Source organism: Schistosoma mansoni, chromosome W (assembly GCF_000237925.1).
Source record: "Schistosoma mansoni strain Puerto Rico chromosome W, complete genome".
Lineage (NCBI taxonomy): Eukaryota > Metazoa > Platyhelminthes > Trematoda > Strigeidida > Schistosomatidae > Schistosoma > Schistosoma mansoni.
Window position 1 is genome coordinate 44,966,327 of NC_031502.1, and position 10,729 is coordinate 44,977,055.

Sequence of the window (10,729 nt, forward strand, 5' to 3'; positions counted from 1 at the left end):
CCAACATGGCTCAGACTAGAAGTTAGTAACTTCAAGCTCTGATGCCATGTTTTGGTTTGGTCGCCTCTAACTCTCTCCCAACCATCCCCTACACACGTCGGCATTGCGCGTCGCGGTAATCAGTGTCCAGGCACACGTAACACGTGGCCCAACCATCTCAGTCGATGAAGATTCCCAACCTCAACTGATTCATCATCATTCCCTAATACCCTGTGTCTAACCTAACTATTACTTACCTGGTGATCACGGAAGATGTGAGCAATATTTCTAAGGTGTCTGTGGTCAAATGCTAGTAATTTACAAGTATCTACTCTTAACGGCCACGTTTCACAGCCGTAAAGTAGAACAGAGGGAACTGCTGAGCAGTATACTTGTCCCTTAATTGATAGACGGACATCTCGTCTTCGCCATAGGTGACGTAAGTTGGCAAAAGCCAAACGAGCTTTTTGAATCCGTGCTGAGATTTCATCAGACACCAACCCATAAGGGCTGATCAGACTTCCAAGATAAGTGAATTTGCCAACGCGTTCAATAACGATAGTTTTTCTTGACACAAAAGAAGCATTTGACTCTATAGACTGAGAGGTTCTGTGGCAATGTCTGTGCGCCGCTCAAAGGTCGTCCAAAAACTATAGTCTCACCCAAAACGGTAATATAAGTCTTCAGCCTTGAAAGGTTGTGCACAAACACTTCAGAAGCTAATGCTTGAGTTCACGAAGTTTATACAAATGTATACAACACTTATTTGGAAACGTACGCTACTAACCAAAAAGAGGTATTTGTGCTTTCGAGCTGTTTCAACCAAGAATAAGAATTTTAAGACATCATTACATCCTGGTCATAATTATGTAAGACACCAAGATGTGGTAGTAAAAGTAACTGTTATCTCATCGCAACAGACATGCTTACATTCAGCCTTGAGTTTAATGGATTTCCAGAAGTTCGCGAGCATCAAGGAATACAATATTGTAATTATTGCAAAACTCATTCTAAATAAGTTTGTACATATATCTATTCCCTCAGTGAATTTAAGGTAAATAACAATACATTTTATTTCGCAAAAAAATTGGGTGTCTTAAACTAGATAAGTGCTCAATACAGAAATAACTAAGATGCCTACAAGATTGTGACAGGAAGCAAGGATTCCAAGTAGTTCGACTCGCGTCAACAGTTGACGGACCGACTGACCGGAATGTTTCGGCGCATCCTCCAATTCCTTCAGACAGTTTTCAAGTTGTTTTGTGACACATTTAGAGTTGAAAACAGTAGGTAGTCCTGCGTAAACTTCTTCCGACTCCAGATATTCGGAAGTAAAGTTGGGAGTACTCTCAAGCCGTCCAATATCACAAACGCTTGGGACTATGGATTGTAGCTAAACCACCGTAAATAAGAAATAACTGGTTACCAAACTAGTACACCGAGAGAGTTCGAAGAAAAACCCGCCCAAAGAAAACATCAAGTGTCCTACACATCCAAAACTACCGCGCGAGTCACTACAATGTCTTTTCAAAACATGTAAACAAATAAAACGCATAGGTATGCAAAACATTAAATTAATGATTCTCGTTCCAATATTTAAACTTTTATTGAGTGGAAAAAAATTTTTTGATCTTCTGCTTCGTAAGATATGATCCTCTGCAACGAACATGAGTATTCAGATCCCAGATTTCTAGTTCTTCTTATGTCCGTACTAAATCTTAAAAGCAGTAACACTAGATCCTGGTTAGAAATTGATTCGGATATCAACATGCAGAGCAGGTTTGCCAGTAGCAGTCGTCTTTTCCGTAACAGAATTAGCGAACTAGTTAGTTCCTCGAAATCTGCTCTCGGGTGGTAAAAAGATGATTTTGCTTGTTCAGAGGTACGAGGTTTGTCACGTCACATTTAAAACTAAACAGACAGCGAGTTAGTCATTATTAGGAGAACGGATAGTGAAGTCACACTTGAAGTAATCATTATCAGTAGCTACAGAACTGAAATAAATGTTAAATCTTCTCTTGAAGCTCTGAACAAAGGATGCCGTCATCTTCAGTCTTCAGTAATAAGGATGGTAGGTTAGTGAACCTATGTTGATCCTGGCAGATTGTCTTCCAGCGAAGGCCCAGCTTCTCCTTGAGAATGTTCACTGACGGTGCTAATATATAATTGTTCAGGCAAGGCGTTCCAGTCACTGACCACTCGATGAGAAAAACGGGACCCCACTTCAGGTTTATTAGATCGTGGTTTGTGAACCCTCTTGTTATGACCTCGGAGATTATTAGTGCTGGATGGAGCAAAAAGATAAGACATATTAACACCCAAATCATAATTAAGGATATGAAATGTCAGTATGAGTTCACCTCGCATCCTACGATAAGACAAAGGAAAAGATTTAGACGTTTTAAACGCTCATCATAAGGAGGTTTGGGGAGACACTTCGACAGTTTCGTCCCTACACACTGGACATGCTGAAACGAGTTAGTATTCTTAATCAGACGTGAACTAGCTGCTTGGATACAGTACTCTAAGTGTGGTCTTACATAGATGGGATATGAAATTTGAAACATCTCCCTGTCAAAGCATTTGAATGCTCAGCAAAGTGACCATAACCCATGATAACCTTTAGAAGCAGCTGCGTTGCAGTGCGTAGTTGTTTTCAAGTCGTGACTTATTAGTGCTCCGATGTGCATGAGCACACTCTTCTTATAATAAACTTCTTATCCTTTAACCATGAGCCCATCTAAATTGTCCACCGAAGTCAGCTTGGAGCTGAAAATGATCAGCTTCACTTCTTATTGTTTACCAGATTTTGACATCGTCCTCAAACAATAACGTCGACGACTTAAGCAATAGAGGTAATTCATTAACATGGAGAGAGAAAAGTAGAGGGCCTAAGATAGTGCTTTGTGGTACACCACTTTTGACAGGCTTGCATGCGGAAATTTGTTGTGAATCAACTTCACTTTTGTACGTTCATAGCACCAAAGGTATATTTAGCCAAACTTAATTTGGGTTATTTGTTAGTTTTCTCTCTATGTGCAAGTTGTTTCTCTAGCTTGCTGTACTTTCGTTTGTTTCGTTGCCTCTGATAGGATCGTATGTAGTTTTGCCACTATCCCTGAACAATCTGTCGAATTTTACACGCTTATTGTATTAGTGCGACTTTTGCATACGTTTGGAAGACTTATCGATCAAGCCCTCACCTGCACAGATCTAGCACAAACGAACACATTTGCGTCCCACACAAACATCATAGGCTCTCTACATATATAGGATAAATTGCCTTATTTCCCTAATTTGTCGTTGTGCTAGATACTTTCTCCTCTCTAATTTTATTATTTGCTTCAGACAAGCAACTAACTGGGCCTGTCAATACTCAACTGCTATCAGACACTCGCAAATACCCTAAGAAGTCAAAAGAAACGCACAATCGACTGCCTACCACCAGTAGTCTTGCATCTATAGAGCCTGTTATCTATCAACCGGTTAGTATGGAACAAAATAACCTAAGTAAGAATTTAGTGTGAGTTCCTTCTTGTCTATCTTTTATCAGTTTTTTACTGTTCTGTATACTATGTTGCCTTGCCACAAATGTTATTTCACCACTCTTTACGTTATCGATATCTAATATATTTCCACACTTTACCGCCTACTTTAGTGAACAGTCATCCTACATTACACCCTTTTTAATGCCTATACTCTGATTGGCAACCTATACTTCATACTATAGTCAATTAAAGCATCGCATCGAAGCCTTACTCACATTCCATAAGCTTGTAAAATGGCACTTATAGAAATAGTGTTTTCCAACATATCTTATGAAATATCAACCCAGCTGAGTAATTTTCAACAGTGAAAATTGTAACTTCTTTAACAATTTGATCTTGCCTGTAAACCGGCATGCCTCATGTAACAATGTTATTTGAGAATAAATTATTATTATTATTATTATAACAGGATGTGAAACACAGAGCATTTTGGGAGGTCAGATATGTATTCAAAGAATAAGCTTAAATGAGCCTAACATCACTAAAGGAGGGAGGGTGGAGTTACTTACCAGCAAGCATTGATGGTGAGGGCTATGAATTCAATCCACCCATGTATGTGGGGCAGAGCATTTTGTTTGTATCAGGCTGCTTATGGTTGAAAACAAGTCAACCAATCCGTGATATTGAGATCGTCCCCTACGCTCACCATTCAGACTCATATTTCTAATTCTTATGCTGGATCAACTGTTCTACTAAGACAACCTATAACATTTTAACTCAGACTTTTACATCAAAACTGTGTGGCAGCCATCGGATGATGAAAAAACAGACTATAAAGGATATGGTTGTTAGTTTACTTAACACTTTACTCCCTATGTGCACTCTCTGTTCTAATAAACAGTCTTCCTCATTCCAACCTTGACTTCCCTTCCTTCATTCGAACCTAATCCACCTCAATAAATGACACAATTCATTGTTGTTTATTACTGGATTCTCTCATCTGGAGCTCCTAATCACATTTCACTCTAGCAACAAGAGCTAGTATCAATCTATTCTAATAATTTATCATACCTCTGTTCGACTACTAAATGTTAGTTATTATTTATCGTTCATATCCGAATGCTTTGCTGCTCGTCGGTCTCTGTTTTTTCTCTTTTTTTCATCTTTTTCTTCAGAATCTTGCTCACAGGGGGAAGTTGAGAAACTTCTGACATCTGGAACAAACTCGACGTTGGTGCTTTCCCAAGGTCATAGTTCTCACCATGCGCTCCACGAGTCTATTTTATAACAACTTTAAACTTAAAAAGTTGTATTACATAAGTACTTAGCACGACCAAAATCCTAATACACTTTTTGCCGAGATTGGATCTGGTGTGTAACGTCGATCCGATGCCCCTTGGGAGAATATATTGAAGACTACACAGAGTATCTGAACGAATGAACTGTTATTAACTTTCATAGATTATATTTACTAAACAACCCCGCTTAGGAAGCATACTGTGAACCAGTAAATGTTTTAACTTGTAGATCATGCCTGTAAAAATGCCGTGTACCTGCCTTTGTAGAAATGTATTATATTATTATCCTTATCAGTCGCAGCATACAGATTAAAAGTACTCGGGATGATAATGGTTCTAGCCGGATCATCAGTCGCTGCCTTAGCAACTTGGCCACCAATATGTAATGGTGTTTCTCTCAGTAATTGTTTCGGGGTAGAATATTCTATTTCGTGTCGCACAGTTGGGTGTCCGGCACGTGCCGTGACAGCACTTACGACACTGACACATTCTCCGTTATCAACATTCATGTTACTGGTACAGACCTCGTCAACCTTTTTGTTAGCTAATGCCAAAAGCCTAATTGCTTCTTGAATGATAGTGTTTTGCTCGAACAATAAAACATACAGAGACAATGAGAATCAGGCTCTGAGCACCTTTTCTAGGCAGTGGGACTTAAGCGGGTGTACATTTTATGGAACCACTTCTTACACTCGTCACAATACATTGATTCTTCTACAAGGTATGAGCAATATGGCTGTCCACACTTGTGAGCACAGCCGATCATCTTAAAAATTACCTAAAGTGGTAGACAAAATGGATCTGTAAGACAAATCTCAAACCTTGATCAAATAAATGAAGCCAAAGTCGACCAAGAATGCTTTGATGCAGTAATACAAAAAAGCAAGATCAAAATACACAAATACAATATCACTTTAACTGAAATAAATTCAATTAAGGTGTAAACAGTAGTTTGATGCGTAAATACTATCAAAATGGTGAGTTTAACTCTGACTGACGATTAGGTTTTGATCGTCTTAAAATTTAAGTCCAGAAAAATCTTTACTACAGTTGTTTTTTTTCACGGGACGATAAACTTTGTTTTAAATGAGGACTTAAATGGTAACATTCTAAAGTGAATATTTAGGTGGAAGACTCAGATGACAGTAACACTTAGTTACTTCTGGTACTCCTCTTGAAGCATGCACTACCTATCAGGAATCCCTAATCCCCCTTTTGTCCCTAATGGAGTCACTGCCGGTCTCAGCCCAGTATAAAGAATCCAAAACCTTCATCCTGTGAAAGAGAAACATGTTAAGGAATGCTTGCCAGATGACAATAACAAATAGAATCAACCTGCAGCAGGACACATTTCTTATCTAGACAAGTAGTGTTTGGCCGAACAAACATGTAAAATCAAAACTCCAGAACCTACCATTAAAATTACCACTATGTAGACAAACGTTTGCTATTTCAGAATCACCCAATGCTATGTTTGAGGCGACTAGGAATTCATCTCGTCCGCAAACGGAACAAAGACTTGTGACCAAGGACCAATAAGCCAGCTATTCTGATGCATCTCAGCCCCGCCAACTAGAGAGAGAAGCCGAAGTTCGAACGAGGAATAAATATATCCCGCAAGCAGCCAGAAGCACAAGCGATCCAACAGACACAAATTTAATGTCTATATATACAACATAAAACTGTCTTTTGGAAGCGTCACAAAATAGCATACAAAAAGATATAATGGATCAATAGCGTATAAAACTTTTCCAAGTGCGAAATACTACATGAAAGTGAAAAAGCGTTTCCAGCGCGAAAACAAAGAAATTCAAAAATTCAAAATAAAATTACAAAAATAAGGTATTTATCAAGTGAGTTCTGAGGATACAGCATCAAGAACACCCAAAACAACAATACATATTTCCCACTGGCTTATTCTCAATCAACACTATAACTAGATAAATACCATAGATTCTGGTTATCGTCATAAAGCACTGTCATGACTTGACAATCGCGTAGTATGGTTGACAAAGTTGAATGAACTTTTGACAAAATCGGTCGACAAATTGACTTGTCATTGTCATTAAATAGTGTTGCTTTCTTGTAATCTTCATCCATAACAGATGACTTCAGTATGTTTCACTTTCGCTTGCTCATTCAGTTAATATCCTGAAACGTTGTTAGTCCAATTGGAGGTTAAGCGACGCAATCATGCATGCAAATCATCAGTATAAGCAGTCGGGCAAATATCCTGCGGACTGGAAAAGTCACTGTCGAAATTACTCCAACACTGACCGAGGTTCAAGCCATTATAATATATATGGGTTAGGAGTGTACTCCGCTTGGTTGCAACTTATGTTCTCCATGATAACCACTTGAGTACCACCCACTGTTTGTCATCTCACGAAGGCTTATTTACTCGGAAGCAATGTGCAACACCACAACACCTGTGTTTATCGAATACAGGCTTGGTCGGTTCCAACAATTCTTAGTCACTATATTTGTAATAAGTCGTTTACTAACCCATGTGAAACTCGATACTTGCGACTGAATTGTATGCAAAATCAGCTGGTATATATGAATGTAAATAATAGTCAATCTAGAATGTGTCTCTCACGAATACACTCATGTTTTACGAATTTCAGTGATCTGTCTGTCCAAAATTCACTTGGTTATCGATATTACCCAGTACTGAAAACATTTCCGATAAATATGAATACAAATATGTATTACTAAATTCTATCATGATAAAGTGATAATGAGGTCAAGAAAGTCTCTCTGTAACTAGATCAACCGTATCAAACTTAACAAACTAACTGAAAAACTAGTTGGAATTCTTCTTGTCCACGGTTATACTTTTATTCCTAAGGTTAGCCTACTAATGCAGATGCAATAAGAAATCAACTTATACCGACAGCTCACTGGCACAAACTTCTTTTGATTTCATAATTTAAACCGAAAATAATACCAATATTAACATTTTCGGAATATTGTTTGTTTTTAATACTTCTAAACACAACATACTTGTACTACCTATGAGTTATTAACGAGCGGCTATTATTACTCATCCTACTGCGACTTATTAAAATATTTCCAGGCGAAATCATACTTAAATAATGTCATCCGGCTCCGCTTAACTCTCAAATAACCACCATGTAAATTTCCGTTTTGCGCGTGCTAAAAATGAAACCAAAAATTATTGGAATTATGGCTTGTATTTCTCGATCATTTGCTGCCGCCCTCCTTCTGACTTATCGTTGAGCCTGTCAATACCCGGAGGATTCCTATTATTCTTAGTAACCTGCGGCGTGAGACAAATCCACTCACTCTGATATCGAACCAACGTCACGTTGGAGATGGTGTACTGGAACTGGACAGTAACCATACGACCTATGAAGCCGAGCATATAATTACTGAAAAGGTTTATATCCAACAATGGACACAACAAGAAGGTTGCTGATGAAGAACTTAGGAACATTCAATTCAATTCAATTGAATGGTATGAATTAGATTTGCAGGCGTTGTCATTCTCGTGCAACTTATCACTCTTATTCATAATGAATACATTGTTCTTTCTCCAGCCTAAATGCGTTCCCCATCATATATTGGCGACATTACCATAGGACGAGCCAGAGTATACAATCATGTGACGTCCATATAAGTCCTTATAGATTAGGCAGTTACATTATGATAAATCTACAGTTTTAGGGATAGGTCTATTATTAGAGTAGCACTAATAACGAAGTAGGCCATAATTCTTCATTTTAACTTTCTGTCGGTAATGATTTCTATTCTGTGTTCTCCTTGTGGATATCAACTTAACCTCACATATTTGATAATATTCTTGCTAATTCTCGTTAGCTTGTAGTCCAACAATGTACGTGGTCTGTATCATCAGTTACAGTCTACTTCATTTGGATGAAGATTGTTTCGTAGAGTGCTGACAAACTCGTTACGTAGATGGTTTGAGGAAATGTAGTTTCAATCTCTCATGCATACCTACCACAAGCCATCAAATGGTCGATGCCATAAACAAATATAATTGACCCTGGTTCTCTTTATACTTTCTTTTCCTCCCTAACCATATATTCTACTTTTCCGGGTCGTGGATTACACTTATGCACCCGCCGTTAAGAACATGGTTTAAAAGACTGTCATCATAGACTCAGGGTCATGTGTTTGATCGAGTTGAGAAAGGAGTCCAACTTCTGACTGACTCACACATCTACATACACGCATTTTAAAGGAGGAATTTTTTTTATTTTCATACCTTTTCGTACACAAGATGTCTACACCATGTCTATTTCCCTCTAAATTACCAATCCGTTCTGGAAGCCAAACACATGGAACCGAAAAATTATCAATTATATTATATATATATATTATTATTATATTATCAATTATATTCTTCAGGTGTGACTAGTTTTCATAATCGCTTTTGAAGTAGATTTTTCTTTTATTTGTTTACTTGATTGAGACTAAAGCGGCAGGTGAATAAACGACTGATAGCCGGACAGAGAACGGAAAAATCGTGCCTCAACAGTATGGTGTTTGTAGCCCATTTGCGGTACTTCCTAAAATATCCAAGTTTCATTTCTTCACAATGTTTTCTCCTACAAGCTCTGATCACCATACAGAGGGCACATATCAAACCATCGACTATAGTTGTGGAAGAAACGGAGTGATACAAGATAAGATAACAAGCAAGTGAAGGGAGAGACATCCATCAACTGTCGTCGAATGCTGTTGGAGTTGGTCGTCATTGATTGAAAGTCAAACGCTGAACGAGTTGGCAATTCTCCCTCGAGCTGCGAAAACGGAACGTAAGCATTCCTACTAGATAGGTTGATCGAACCGACGTTCCTACGGAGGTCGATTATACGAGGAAGCTAATGTAACACCTTAGATTGATTGGTTAAGAGTTGACCTCAAACAACTAAGTATACGTGAAAACAATAGAGCTCAAATATTCGTTCACTTCCTGATTTTGTATAGGCATTATAGTTCTTATTATCTTGTAGTGAATGTTAAAGGGCTTTGTGTGTTTGAATAGGTAATACCTCACTCCACTGTGACTGTTCAACGATCTAAATAAAGTTATATTCACTGCCAGTCTGGTTTCTTCCATCAATAGAATGAGGGTTATCTACAGGCACGAAAACATAGCCTCAAAACCTACTTTACACCTCTCGGTTAGTACCTGGCGTGGATCACCCTTTCATGGTATCCATATACTGTGGTTAATTTAGCAACTGCGTACCCGAGACCGGGTAGATACAGAGTGCAATCAGTGATCCGCGGGCTGGATCATGACGTTCAGTTCACTGCTTTGCGTAAGCCATTCTCGACTTTGACGATCTTCAAAAGACTACTCAACGACCAGTGATCTGTCGCATAATGTATAAATCGTTTAGCCCGATGGATGATTTGGCAAAAGCTCGATGACGTCTCACTAGCTCAGTATACCTAACAAACATATTAACCATTTTTCGATGTATTATACGGTATGTTGTGATAGAGAAACCTGTAGCTGGATAACTAGAGGTGTAATGTCTAGGTGTTTGCATTTTTTGGTAAAATTTAATCTAACACTGAGATAGCATAAATAACGTATAAAGGCTATGCTACGATATGGTTGTTGAATGCAAGTAACCTAAAGAGGATTTATGAACTATACAGAGGTACATAGTTGTATAAAACCGGATAAACCTTGGTTTGTTCGATCGTCTCCTAAGTTCAAACCAAATATTTGGAGATCAATCGTCGCAGTAATAGCACTGACACTAGAGTATCCATCAGTTATATCGGAATGTAATGCGCCAGAACTGTATGGAGGTGAGAATTGCACTACATAGGTTAAGTCAGCAACGCGTCAGAATGAGTTGAGAAGGGTTTGATAATTATAACGTATTCGATGATAGTAAATATAAAGGATTGAGCCAAGATTCATAAACAGACTGATAGAAAGACAAAGAAAGGATG